Source organism: Pinus tabuliformis, chromosome J, assembly GCF_031772625.1.
Source record: "Pinus tabuliformis cultivar Carrire ecotype Pingquan chromosome J, CPIR1, whole genome shotgun sequence".
Taxonomy (NCBI): Eukaryota; Viridiplantae; Streptophyta; class Pinopsida; order Pinales; family Pinaceae; genus Pinus; species Pinus tabuliformis.
Genome location: NC_142295.1, coordinates 289,993,302 through 290,008,593, shown reverse-complemented (window position 1 = coordinate 290,008,593; position 15,292 = coordinate 289,993,302).

Below are 15,292 nucleotides of genomic sequence, written 5' to 3'. Positions count from 1 at the left end.
AGTCAAAAACAGACCTTGTTATAGGACTGTGATTGATGAGGGAGCCTCAACGTGTATTATGTCGATCCAGTGTTGGAGATCGCTTGGTTCTCCTACGCTTAATCAATCCCCGATGATTCTAAAGGCCTTTGATGGTCGTGGGTTCCATCCTTTTGGCATTCTAGAGGATTTACCTATAGGGGTTGAAGGCAATTTGTTAATCTAGATGTGGAGGTGGTTGATGCCCCTCTAGATTACAACCTTCTCTTGGGTCGTAGTTGGTCTTATGCTATGACAGTTGTTGTTTCATTGGTCTTTTGGCTTATAAAGTTCCCTCATAATGGAAAGATTGTAACTATAGACTAGCTGACTTACTTTTCATCTGACCCAGCCTCTTCTGAAAATATTCAGCATGTCAGCAAAACAACTATCCCTTATAAGGATGTTGGAGTAGGACTAGTTAAAGATTCTGGTTTACTAGTAATTTTTCTTTTTCCTCCTATCAACGCATCGTCTTCTACTACAACCATTCATATGATTTTGTCAGACACTATTGTCTATGATGATCCTTGGATTGTACCTTCCGAATCTGAGATAGATTCATTTGGTGATGTTATGCCTTTGAGTCCATATGAAATTGCGTATCAGGCTGTGCAGTCGTTTTCCGACCCTTCTTCAACCGAAATTGACTTAATGAATGTGGTCCATGAAGAATCACTTTCAACATCAAACTCAAATTCAACAACATTTTCCAAACTTGTCCACATTGATGAGAAAATTCGTGAAATCCTATGTGTCGATGATTTACCATGGGAAGATCTTCATCGTAGATCTTCATTTTTACCTGAGATTGATCGCTTTGAAAATGATTTTTCATCTATTTTTATGACTGAATATGTCAAGGAACCTCAGAATACAATGAAAAATCCTGATTCTGAGTTAAATTTGGGAAACATTTCTCGAACTATTCCTATTGATATTTCGGTTAAACTTGGAATTGTTGAAAACATTCATATAGGTGCCTCTTGTATGGAAAATGAAATTCAAACATATAAGGCCCTATTTCAAGAATTCTACGACGTGTTTGCCTGGTCATATGAGGAAATGCCAGGAATTGACCCAGCAATTGTTGTTCATGAAATCAAAACTTACCCAGATGCTAAACCCGTCCAGCAACATTTGTGTCAGATCCACCTGCGAAAAGCTGCTGCCATTAAAGCAGAAGTTGAAAAATTACTCAAAGCAGGTTTCATTTATCCGATTGCGTTAACGGATTGGGTATCGAATATTGTTCCTGTTAACAAAAAGCAAGGAAAATAAGAATATGTATCGATTATAGGGATATTAATCGAGCATGTCCAAAAGATAATTACCCAACTCCCTATATTGATCAAATCATTGATGATTGTGCCGACAGTGAAATATTCTCCTTCATGGATGGTTTTTCCGGATACAATCAAATAAATATTCTACCTGCTGATCAACCAAAAACGACTTTCATTTGTCCATGGGGGACATTTGCTTATTGCAAATTACCTTTTGGGCTTAAGAACACTGGGGCAGCTTTTCAAAGAGCCATGTCTTACGCGTTTCATGACATCAAGAACATTGTGCAACCCTATCTCGATGATTTACCTGCTCATTCATTACATCGAGCTGATCATCTCATCCATTTACGAGCAATATTTATGAGGTGTAGGCATTATTGAATTAGGTTGAATCCACACAAGTGTGTTTTCTGTATAGAAATGGGTCGGTTACTGGGGTTTGTTGTTTTGAAAGTCGGCATTCACGTCAATCCCTCAAAGGCTGAAGCTATTGTCAAATTTTCTCCTCCTTCGAGTCTTCGCCAACTCCAAAGTTTGCAAGGGAAAGAAAAATTTTTACGTTGATTCATTCCTAACTATGCTGAGATCACAAAGGGTTTTACCCAGTTGTTGAAACAAAATACTCAATTCTTTTGGGATGAGATAGCTGACAAATCTTTTGATGCACTAAAACACGCGTTGACCCATGCACCGTTATTGCATCCTCCCAACTACAACCAGGACTACTTCTTGTATCTCGCCGCCTTACATTCCACCATTGGAATGGTGTTAGTTCAGGAAGATGAATTCGGTACTGAACATGTGATATATTACCTTAGTTGCACTTTAAATCCAACTGAGCTAAAGTACTCACATGTGGAGAAACTGGCATTGGCAGCTGTTCAAGCTGTCCAACGTTTTCGTCATTACATTTTACTACGCAAAACTACAGTAATTTACGATTGCAACCCTATGATCTATATTTTGACCAAACAATTGCTAGGGGGGAAGTACTCCAAATGGATTGTGATCCTGCAGGAGTTCGACTTGGAATTTGAAAAGTCTAAGTCGAAGAAATCTTTAGTTTTTGTGGAGTTAATGTGTGACTTCCCGCGTGCTGACATGGAAACTGTGGTGGAGGAGCCCATTGCGGACGAATCCTTGTTTCTAATCAGCACTTTAGATCCATGGTATGGAGATATCATCGTTTATCTCCAAACCCAATCCTTTAAGCCAGAAGTTTCAAGATCAGAGCATCGAAAAATACGATTCTAGTCCCAACAATTCAAAATTATTGGAGATACACTTTATCGTCATGGGGCAGACTCTGTTTTTTGACGTTTTTTAACTCATGAGGAAGCTGAAAGGGTTCTAAATGAATTTCACTCTGGAGCATGTGGTGGTCATATGTCTGGGTTTGCCACAGCCCAAAAGATATTGTGCGCTGGCTATTTCTGGCCGTCTTTGTTTAAAGATTGTATTAACGCGGTCTAAAAATGCCACAACTGCCAAATTTTTTATCGAAATATGTGCACTCCACCTGCTCCTCTCCACCCTATAATTGTCATCGGTCCTTTTGTGAAATGGGGTATCGATTTTATTACATGTAACCCTCACTCGGTCGGGGGGCATGCATATATCATCCTTGCGGTAGATTATTTTACCAAGTGAGCCGAGGCGATGCCTACATTTGAGGCAGATGGCAAAACTACTGCGATTTTCATGTTCAATCATATAATTGCTAGGTTTGGTGTTCCACAAGCGATTATCACTGATCATGGGCGTCATTTTCGAAACATTATGATGACTGAACTTACAGACCAACTTGGCTTGCGTCACGATAGTTCAACTCCATATTATCCATAGGCTAATGGTCTAGTTGAAGCCATCAACAAAGTTCTAGTCATCATGATCCAACGAATCATTGGGATTCATAGGTCGAATTGGCATAACATTCTATTTTCAGCGCTTTGGGCATACCGAACCTCAGTAAAAACGTCAACCGGTTTCACTCCTTTCCAACTAGTTTATGGTCTGGAAGCTGTGTTACCCATTGAATGTGAAATCCCGTCATTTCAAATGGCCATCAAATTACTTCCAGCCACTTCCGAAGAGGAAAAACGTTTGTTATACTTGGCTCAGCTAGATGAGAATCGACATGATGCTGCATTAGCGATCGAAACTCATGCCAAACGTATTAAAGCTTAGTATGAACGAAATGTCACCCCTCGAAATTTTTCGAAAGGAGACCTAATCTTATTGTACGATCAAGCAAATGATAAATTAGGCGCTGGAAAATTCGTACCCATGTGGCATGGTCCTTATGTTGTTAAGCGAAAGCTAGCAAAAGGGGCCTATGAATTGGTAGACTTTGACGGGGTCTCTCTAGGTAAACCCAGAAATGGTATTTACCTGAAGAGGTATTATGCTTAAATCTGAGTGTGGAGATTTTTAGTTAGGTTTAGTTTTCTTTCTAGCTGGTGTGTTTTAGATTAAAAAGTGTTCTTAGCTTAGAGAGTGTGTTTTTTCATTATTCCTGCTTATCTTGATTTTGCCCTTGATATTGCAGATGTCGACGCCTCTCCAAACATACATTGGTTTTGCTGATGGTGCTTGTCGTAATACACGGAACATTTCTTCCACAGCTTGGGTTATCTATTCGCCCTCTGACGAGTTGGTATCTATGCATGGGGTAAGCCTCGGTCAAACAACGAACAACATTGCCGAGTATAGTGCAGTGATTGAGTTATTATCTGAATCTATTTCATTTGGGATTCAGAGTTTGATAGTGAGGTTAGATTCTGAACTCGTTGTATTACAGCTTAATAGAGTATATGCCATTAGAAATCCAGTGTTATTGAGATTATTTTTGAGAGTTCGTCTCTTGGAACGTGAATTTGACTATATTGAATATCAGCATATTCCAAGATATTTAAATACATTAGCAGATGCAATTGCTTCTCGAATGTTAAGTAGACATTTGCAATATTCATACAAGTAAATTTAAAAACATTTCATAACATGTTTTATAAGATAAGCCAGTAATAGTGATATAGTATAACATAGTAGTGTGTCAAATATACATCGTCTTCAATCATAGGTTGAAAAACACCTTATGATCGGCAAAAATGATAGTACAAAAAGCAAAAAATGTCATATGTGTCTACAATAGGCGATCATCCTATCACTGGTGATGATCATGATAAGAAACCACTGTACGGGCCACCTTACAAAGGAACCTCCTAAAAGGTCCTGGGACCCCAATCACATAGCGCTGTAGCCTAAGAGGAATGTCATCTATGCTAGTCTCTGGAATGTCTACTGTCAAATGCTCTAGATGGCTCTCCAATTCAGCCAAGGTCTCTGTGGATTTGTCCTGTGGGGTTGGTGCTGCTGTAGCTGGTTGTTTCCTCTCATAGGGCTAGAGAGTGGCTGGTTGCCGTGGACCTACATCTGCATTTAAAACTTTTACTATCAATTTTGGGACGAGATATAAAAAAAAAAAAAAAATTAGAAAATGTTGAAAATGATTTTACCTAAGTCATCCCATTGCTCTCCTGGTGGAAGAGCCATGTCTGGGTCACCACGATAATCTACCCCAGTGTAAGGAAAATCCTGAATAGCAAAAACTTGGTTCTCCAACCAATGAAAATACTCAGGAGTGAATCGAACGACTTTTGTCCCCTCCTCAGGATGACGGGTCATAACTACAACCCAACGCATCAGTTTGGGCTCTCGGGGAAGTCCAGCTCCAATAGTGAGATGCTGTGGGACCAACATTGGGACCCTCTCCAGGCCAAAGCTCACGACTAAAGCACCATATCCAAAGGTCTTCAGTTTTCCATTCTTTGCTCTAGTTAGTTGGCCTTTTATATTAGCCAACACAACATCACACTAGTTGAAGATGGTGCCTTGAAAGCAGTCTATTGCCATCCACATTTGGGATCCAGTGGCTATATGTAGTGCTGCGCTTCCGCATAGCCTGGTAACAGTAAACGCAATCACTTTCAGTTCAGGAAGGGATATAGTTTTGATATCTATCCCTTTGTCTCTAGTCTGGTCGTTGCAAAACTCTAGCCAGAGGCTATCGACAGACTAGCCACCTGGCCTAGTCCCGAATAGAGTCAAGTGTTCACCTCTCTTAGGAAAACCAGTCAGGAATTAAATTTCTTCCGGCTCCATTTCGAGCTGGTGACCACCAATAAAGAAGCACTGGTCCTGTATGCTCCACCTATCTACCAGCCACTACAAAAAGTCCACCTCGGCCCTCATGCCAGGTATGGCCCAGAATTTGTATAAGCTGCATACCTTCAATGCATCAATCGAAGGTTGATGATTAATTGTGGCAAGATCTACATCCTTGTGCTCCCGTTCTCGCCAATCAAGCATGATGTATACCCTACATTCAATAAAAAGGCGAATTAGAATATCTAAAAGCAAAATTTTTGGGTGAAATTTGAGAAGTTGAGGTTTAAAAACCTTTGTTGCAGGGACCGCACCCTCTCTGTTAGAGACAGTGTGTGGGTCCGCACTTTTCCTTCACGGCAGGTGCGGACCCCTGACTTTTTTCCTTTTACGAAAAAGTCGAGGTCCACAGGTTACCTGTGCTATGCCTGCGGACCCCCGCGCGCGGGTTTCTAACCTAAAAATTCCTTAAAAAATGAAATCAAAGCCTGAAAACAAATTTGAAACAGAAGAAATGAGAGAGTAGGATGATGTAGATTACCTGGAGGAGATGACATTCGATTCCAACGGACGGATTTTCCGCAATCTTCATGGGAAGTTTCTGACCAAAAGCTCTCTTTTCTCACTCTGAAGTCAAACGGTAAAAATGAATTTACAAAAGCCCTTTTTATAAGCTTTTTTGAATAAATGAATTGTTAATTTATTTATTTTTCACTTTAAAGAGGTAACTTTTGTAGCATTTTTATCTATTTTAAACAGGTATGAGTAATGTTTGAGTTTTTGTGCAGGATAACAGATTTTTCAGGCAAAATTGGTCATTTTCGGCAAAAAACATTAGAGTCACTTTTAAGCTCTTTTCTGACTCCTAAAACATGAAAAGATCGCCGAGTTTTTCTTTTTAAACTTGTTAAAACGGAACTAAAAAGACGGTCCACTTACAGCCCTTTTCTGACCATAAAAACATGAAAATATTACCGGATTTTTGTCGTTTCAAATTCGATATTGGTTATAAAACGACGTGTCATTGATCGCTTTTTTAATTTTTCAGATCAGAGGCACTAATTATGAAAAGTACTCCTTGGTCGTAATGATCAAGTGGTTCTCTCAAGTATTATTTTATACTTTTTTGGGCTTGGGAGACACAAATTTACGAAAAAGGATAACCATGGAGTCTTGTTAAGTTTTTCAGACTCTCTAAAATTGAAAAACGCCAAGTTTCTCCTATACTAGACTCGTTAAAATTTAACAGTAAAGGACCTGTTCAATTACAAACAGGAACGGACCACTCTTTCTTAGGGTTTGAATTTAAACTAAGTTGGACTCATCCGAAGGATGAGCTTATAATCAAGAAAATGTTATCCTCCTCAAGCTTGTCAAAAATAAAGAGGTACTTGCCAGAAATGGTGGGGGAAAAGAGAGAAAAATGAGCCTGTTTGTCATACTTTGTAAGCACTCTTGAACACGACACTTTTATTCACCTGGGTTGGGAAATCCTTTGCCTAATAGTTGATCAAACCATATTGAAAGTCTTCAGCCGGTTTCTGGGTATTAACTTTGGGTCAATTGTCACCAAACCATCTGTTGTGTCGTTATGTGTTCAAGAGGTCAGTGAAAATAAACCATTCATCTGCAAAATATCTGTCATCCATCTTGACCATCCCTGAGTCAGTCCTTGCAACTAAATTTCTTCAAACTTGATCTATGATTTTGTGTTGTAGGCTTGCGTACGACGGATCGCTTTCTATCGACTTCAGCTCATTATCTAGAAAGATGATCTAGAAATCGTTGGTACCTTGGGATCTACATGCCTCAATGGCAGGTTTCTCGCCTTCGATGATAGGTTGCATCATTGACCTTCGATCAAAGGATTCCGTGACATGTTCGACATCAACACATCTATTCACATTTCATGGATTGTACTGAGTACTTTGAGAGCCATTGACATTACTGGTGGTTTCTCTCACACTTGTTAACAGTTTACATCATTGACTGGTAATCAAGTGGTTTCTACCATGTTCAACTTCGACACATTCATTCACATGGTTAGAATCATACTATTTCGGGAAGTAGAAATCAAGACCCTGGATCTAGTTTCCACCATCCAGGCTGTGAGGAATTTTGTATTCATTATACAGTGGACTATTCATAAACAGATGGCTGCGTCCATACTGTGTCTACATGTGTCTATACTTGTGATGTATTACAAGATCATTCCTATATAAAGAGCAGTAGTTAGTTTTCTAGTCAGTTTTGATCTAAGTATGGGAATGCCTACCTCAGCAATGATATGATCTCATATATATATTTTGCATTGAATGTTTTTACAGGTTCCAACCGGTCTCTCCACAAGATGATCCTCGAAATGATAAAGTACTTCACTCTTCTTAGATGATAAATGAAATCTTCATCTACTACAGACTTCGCACTTTAGGGGGCAATCTGTTACACAAAATATTGTCACCATGACTATTTGCAGTCAGTATGGGTCTATCATCATTCATACTGTCCTCCTTAGCAAGTCTCAAACCTCAGCTCTTCATGTCAAGCTTTGAAAATGAGAGAAAGACCTTAAAAATCAATAAAGCTCTGGTTCCGCACTTTCTCTCACTATTGCCTACAGTCCCGCACCCCCTGTTGATGTTACCTGCAGACCTGCCCGCTCTGTGTGTAAAGGAGTGGGTGCGGACCCCTGTGAAAGTCAAAAAGGCACAAGTTTATTCTTAAAAACTCACTTTGGGTTAATTCTATATGATTCTAGAAGGATTCTTGATGTGGATGGTTCGCTCCTAGGTGGTTCATGCATCCCAAAAGTGAAGGAGCTAATCCCTTGATGAGAGGAGCTTATCCCTTTGAAGGAGGGCTTTATCCCTTTGAAGGAGGACCTAGTAACTTCCCTCCATTGCACTATAAATTAAGGCATTGGGCTGGTTTTTGGGGAGGTTAGAAGCTGAACATTTTTTAGGGTAAATGCTGTTGGAATTGAGACTTCCTAGTTAAGCTTGAGAGGAGAGATCACATACCTTTTGGCTTCATTGGGAAGAGAGTGAAACTTGTCAAAGTAGAGGAGACTTCTTGCTGGACCCTGGGAGGAGCTTGTACAACATCAAGGCATAAGGTTGTAAAGTTCTTCTTTGATTTAAGTTACTACAATTAGATTCATTTTTCTCAACAAATTGTCTTATGTGATTTGTTTCATGAATTCCTTGATCATCATGATAAGTATGCTTTATTATATTGGCTTTTCAGGTGCTATTTAATTTGTGTGCTTGTTTGTGTTTGTAGATTCTCTACAAGGGAGCTCATTTGGATCAATGGAGCGAGGCTTCCACAAACTTGCATTGGACCCAAGGTAGGCCTAAAACACTTGTTTTCCTTTATTTATAAATTGCATATTTAGAGAAAGATAGAATTTGTTTGGTTTGCTTGTCACTAGATATCATTAGATACTAGGGAGGTCGGTCTTGTCTGCAAGAACGACTTATCCGGCTGATAGGAATATAGCACCAAAAACCAAAAAAAATTATGAGTGAAAGCCTTCAAAAATATTTAGAAGAAGGATTCAATGCTCTGTGCATCAAAAAAATTGAGTAATAGATGCCAAACAACACTTTGTTGTAGTATTATCTGAGCACTAGAGGAGCCTTCAATATCATGGTTATAACTATATATGAGCAACAAAAGAGAAAGATCATGTTTAGAGATTTTCAGCACTAGGGTTTTGGATCCAAGTTTATTTTTTGACTTAGGAATATGGAAAATCATAGATGAAAATAAAAAATGACTACAAAAAGTAAAGGCAAAGGCTATAAAAATGTGCCCATAGGGTCTGCCCAGTGGAGTTGCTAATTTTGTTACAGATAAATTCCACCCACATTAGGGAGCTACTTTAGATCTAGTAGAACTTCCCAGGGTCTACCTAGATGGAGGGTGTGTGAAAAAACTGTAGTACAATGCAAGAAGAATAATCCCAAACACACAAGAAAAAAATTACGAAGAAAGTGGAAGAGGTTACATTTCCTATCATGAGGAAACAACTCTAGTTGGTGCTGCTAGCTTGAAGGAGATCTCCTAGATATATCAACTCCTACTCCTCCTTCTAGATCTTTGCACATAAAGAGGAAACCAAACCACTATCTTTTGGAAACAAAATATTAGTGCATGCATACATATAAATCCAAGATAAGCATGTAAAAATCAATGGAAAACATGAATGTAATGGGGGGAAGATTATCACTTTTCATTAATACCAATCAAGTGTACATAGTTATGCCTTATGTAGCCTTTTCCTAAGTCACCTCCTCTTCAATACCCACTGATATCAAGACCTATTCATGTAAGCTTATCATGGAAGTATATTATAGGTCAAACTTATGGTAGCATTCTGACAATATCCCTTTATCCTCCCTTGTGACTTATGGAGAGCTTGTTTATATAAGTTTTTCTTAGGAGTGATCATATTGAATCTAGAAACTTTCTTGACCTTGTTTGGTGCTTTGATACGTATCCACTCATAGTGATAAAATTTGACATGATCAAGCTTTATCCATGTAAAGTGTCAGATTTTTGCTCAAACTCAATGGCACTAGGGCATTGTTAGCCCTTTGTTTGCCAAGTTACTCTAACACATGCCATTGTTGGGCTTAGTGTTGCTTAACTAGAACTACAAGGCAATGTTGAAGCCTCCAATTTCACCTTTATGGAGCCTTCCACAAATCAATTTTCGATGCATTGACTTAGTAGGTGTTGTCCCCTTTTGTTGGACCCTAGGGGGTGGATTTTTGAGCTATAACAAAGAGTAAGCATAAGAATTATTACATTGATAATGGTATTTAATAGAAAGAAGTCATTCTTGCACACATTCCCAATGGATCCCCTATGTGGCATGAAAACCATTAGGTAACTTCACTAAATTACTCAAATGTAGCAGGCACTAATTTTTATTTGCATACCATTCACGCAGTCATCTTATAAAACAAATTGAATTAATCATCCTCCTACTATGATGGTTCTAAATAGATAACTTGTCAAATGGAGTGGAATTATTATACCTTCATCTCATTATTCACATATTCATAAAATGTAGAACATACATCAGCCAAGCATTATTTAAGTTAGGGAAACTTCCTTCTCATGTTATTTCATAACTATCACATTATTGTATATTTTGTTGAAGTGGACCTATCTAGGCCCTCTCAGTTGATTTGTTATCTTCTTATACCCTCTACTACAATTCTTCACATGCACAAGATTTAATTACGGTCTTGAACTTCTAGTTGGGTTTTATTTATCTCTTCTCCATGAGCTTCTTTCCTTTCTTTTCCGACACTAAATAAACCAAAACAAGACTAAATGAATAAGGAAAGAAAAAATGAAAAGAGAAAAAAGACCACAAAAGCTATACATGAAAACAACAAAAAATCATGTCCATGCTCAAAATCAACAAAACAAGAACATGTAGCCAATTGCACATGAAGAATTACAAAATTTATTGATTCACAACACATCCAACATTATGTATTTACTTCAAAAAGAGCACTTAGTACGTGATTTTTTTTTTAATCAGAGTCTTCCTCAAAGTCTACGTCAAATTCAAGATCTAAAATAGATTTCCAAATAGTTCAAATAAGACTTTACAATATTTTGGAAAGCTTTTGGGGATCTTTCCTCATCTCTCTCTAGATTTCCGGTTTTAGGTTTATGGAATTTGCATGAGATTTTATTCTTTTGTTATTTTTTAGGGCATTCATGGATCAGATCTTCTTCTCTGCAAATCCAACATGTTGATGATTTTATTCTCTCTTCAATCTTGCAATGTTTCTCTCTCTCTTTGTTAACATGACACCCTTCCATATCCTCATAGGTCGATATGTGTTGCAATAGCCCTTGCATGAAGGACATGTGTTATAGCAACATTGTGTTCAACTTCACATGTTCTTCTTGTTTTCTAATGAGCCTTTTGTTATTTTCCTTATAGCCCTTTGACTTATCTTGCAAGCTTCTAAGGGAATCCATTCTATTAGGGAAGCTTTCTTCACCCTACTCATGATGGACTTGGTACATGTTGTGATTTACCATCTTGTTGTTCATTCTTCTATTTCCTACTACAAATGGTATCTTCTTAGGTACTGTCACACACAGATATATCTATTAGTTATATCAAGCATAAATGTATTAATTTGTTACCTTGTAATTCCAACACTAAGCATGTTGATCTAAGGCATGTTGATTTGATGTTGTTCACACATATAAAACCCATGTCAGTTACGTAAAAATAAAAATACATGTAAATGTTTTATAGTCCATAGTTTTTCATGAACGTGGGGTTGCAAATAAAATTCTCCTTTTAAAAGGTTTGCAAAATTTAAAATATGATGTTGCCATAACACCCACCTCGGTGAGAGCTTTCAAGTGATATAAATTTATCATCAATCTATGTTTTGGATCAAGCGTTATTCTTGTCAGAACTTTTGGCCTATTAAAAAAATCCAAATCATAATTGGGGCACCATGTGGCACCCACGTGGCCTCCACCTAGTCCATGTGGAATTGCCACATCAACCTTAAGGGTCCACAAGCATTAGGCTACAGAATTTCAGACTTACACACACAAAAGATGAGTTCATTATGTAATACAACATAAGGCCAAGGGCTCTAGGTGAGGCGGAGCCCCCAGGTCCACGTCATATTAGATCGTGGCTCCTTTAGCTCCACTCTTTGCATCTATGTAATGTTAATTCGGTGGTTTCATGCTCACAATCTGAGTAGGCCCACCCTGGAACACCACTCTTAGAGTTAGGAGGAATTGCCTCCTTTGATCTCTCACCATCTATGGAGTCTAATATTTGAAAGCCAAGAGTTTGATTGAGTCCACCTTCAAGCCACACCATGTTAGATTGTTGGCTTGCTCGGGCCTGACCCAGGTTCAGAGGTGATTTAGCCAAAAAAATCCCGGTACTACTGGCCCTTTCGGTAACAGTCCATGGAGCGCAGACTGAGGTCTCACCCTAAGTAGTATGGGAGGGTGCTAGAACCAGGTTTCCACACCTCAAAGATGTCTGATGAGTTCAAGTGGTTCGCGTTTCAGCCCTGCGCACACGTTGCTACGCTCACTTACTCGTACCTCGCAACCTGTGATGCGGCCTTCACGCAGCCCTACTCGAGGGCCGAGCACTATTATTACACAAGTCCTTATTATTATTCCACCGTTAGTTGAATAACTTAGCTTATTTTCATGTGTAAAGTATACTTAGCAATAGAAATCATTCATACAAGTGCACGCAGTAAATAAACAGTATATTTGCAATTGATATCCAACATGTAATAACTCAAGAAAAGATACACAAAATTTGGATAAAACTTCTCTTTATTATTCTCTTCTTTAGTTACAGACTCGACTCCGCCCTGCGCACTCAGCTGCAGGGGTCCGCGCACTCAGCTGCGGATAACTAGGCCTCTGCACACTCAGCTGCAGGGCCTTCTCCTACCCTACAACCCAAGATACACTCAGAAACTTGCTCTGTGCCTCTACTTCCCTATCTCATACTTTGCTCCTCTTCCTTTTTACACTTAGAGCCTCGTTCTATTTATACAATCCCATGGTCCGTAGACCATGGGTAGGCCAACATTTCATTACAAACTAGGGCGGACAACCCTATGACTCTAGCATACTTCTGCGCCCACAATTCGTGGAGCTTTACAACATCATTCAGTCAAAACATGGGCTTTGAGCCCCAAAACATGCTGCAGGGGGATTCCATGCCCAATAGGCCCCTAACACAAACATTGTGACTCAGCCTTGAGTCACTCTGTTGGTGCGACGATCTTGGCATGGATTTCCTCCAACTGTCCTCGAACTGTGCTTATGTGGGTAGTGCACTGAGCTGCTGCTTGTTGAATTTGTTGCATCCGCTCCTCTATGTCTAGGGCACTTCTCTGATTAATGTGTGCATCCCCTATATGTGCTCCAGCTTTCCTTCGATGTTTGCTGTGATAGTGAAAGCCTCATCGATCCACGGCTAGACGTGTGCTTTGAGAACTAGCAGCGCAGCCCTTCGTGCGTGGTCATGGACCCTGTGACGCTCTGTTTCTGCGTACATTCCCAATATCATGCAGCTTCCGGACAGAGTAGTTTATAGTCTCACGCTTCCTTTCAACTACCTAGAGCACTAAGACTATTCTTCCTGTGGCTAGTCAGGTGGTTGCACCACTCATGTGGCGCTCCATCCCATCCTTCATCATGGTTCACAGAGAATCCACACCTTCTATTGTTGTGGTCGGCATCGTGCACTTTACTACTCGCAACGTGCTACCCTGGTCACTACATTTGGTGATATGCGGTCTAAGCCAAAGAAACAGACTAACCCGTTCATGATGATAGTTCTCCCACTTGTCAATATGATCATACACACCTTGCCTTACCATCTATTGTGCTGTACAACAACCCCCCATTTCATAAAATTTTGATACAAAATCTTAATATGAAATGGGTCTCTTTAAAAAAATAAACTTAGTTAGTTGTGTGAATAAAATGGTATGTACCTCATCATAAGAAAAATCCTTGTTAAAACCCCCAATGTAAATAAATCATTTTATACAACCTTTTAAATAAAAAATAAAGTGTTTCCTTTATAATATTAAAAAATCATTCTATATTGCGATAAAGCGATCGAAGATCGCATATCGCAATATTAAAGGAAGCACACAAAAGACAACATCACCTGATCCTCTGACCCAAAAAGGTAATCGTTATCGGCAAATTGGGGAAAAAAATGCCAACGCACAATAAAGCAAATCCCCTCAATTCCTCCGATGCGATAAAGCTAATCGCAATCGGCAATCGGCAACTCAGCTATGTCAACAATAAAGGGACAATTGAAGAGGCCTAACCAAAAACTCTCGATGCGATAAAGCTAATTGGCAATCAGCGATCAGCACTCGGTGGAGTCAAATGATAAAGATATGAAGGACCATGCCAAATCTTGACTGCGATCTATTAATTAGGTGCACATCTCGAAAACCAAATATATTAAAGGAAGTTTGCATGCATTATATTGTATCACCTTTCGGTGATTGGAGATATTTAAAGCAAGTCTTAAAAGCCTTCCCTTTAACACTCCTGATCACTGGTCAGCGATTTATCACTGATCGCCGATCAATCAAATCTAAGGCACGCTTGAAACAATCATTCAGCATATGGGTGATGTGATGGGCATTTATGATGATATTCACCACTATTGACAGTTTAAATTGCTATTCAATATTGCTGTTAAGGATGAATCTTTCAAAGGATTTCATCCGTAATAATCCTTAACTATATTTTATTTTATGCCAATCGACGTAATTCATTATCATATTTTCTTGTAGAAACATTTTCTTTGTATCACTGTTTGCAACTGTGTGCGCAGAATTCTCTCGAAACCAGAAAACCAGAGAAAATGGTTAAGAAATCAAAGAAGTCTGTAGTAGCAGCTCCTACAGCAGTAGCTCATCCAGTCAAAGATCCCAGACCAAGCAAGAAAGGATTAATCTCAGATATGACATGCCTTGGTCTAGGAAACACGAGCTGGGAGAGCATTTACAATCTAATAGAAACCAAGGACCCTGAGGAATTATCAGAGGAAGCCATAGCTGATTCAACTAACAAATCGGAAGGAACTCTTAAAGAGTTAGCCTGTTCCTATCTACGTAGAATAGCAGCGTGAGCTAAAATCCTACCATATACAGACATAGTAAGATGGGTGGTGGAGAAAATTCCAGTCTCGGACAGAACCTTTTGCACAACTGATGGGAGGATATTTGGTTCATTTCAGCCTGAGGATCTCA